Source organism: Dipodomys ordii, unplaced genomic scaffold (assembly GCF_000151885.1).
Source record: "Dipodomys ordii isolate 6190 unplaced genomic scaffold, Dord_2.0 Scaffold450, whole genome shotgun sequence".
NCBI lineage: Eukaryota > Metazoa > Chordata > Mammalia > Rodentia > Heteromyidae > Dipodomys > Dipodomys ordii.
The window spans coordinates 1-316 of record NW_012267666.1 but is presented as its reverse complement, the minus strand read 5'-3'; positions in this window follow the sequence as shown (position 1 = coordinate 316).

The window sequence follows — 316 nt, the reverse complement described above, 5'->3', positions numbered from 1 at the left end:
GGAGGACAGGACAGTCCAGGGCACGCAGCCTGGGGACACCAGTGAGTTCTTCCCAGGCATACAGGAGCCAGGGCCACAGCCTCATTGACCTCCAGGTCCCGGTACTGGGCCTGGGGTCTAGAGACTGCATACAGGCCACGTGTGCAGGGGATTTAGTGTGAAGGACAGGTGTGGACAACACAGAGACAATTAAGAACACATATGTCCTTCTAGAATCAAGTAGTGCCCAGATCCAGAACTGTGGCTGAGAATCCCATCCAACCTCATCATCTACAGCGTGTGTAGAAAGGGATGGAGGCAGAGGAGCTGGTGGGGG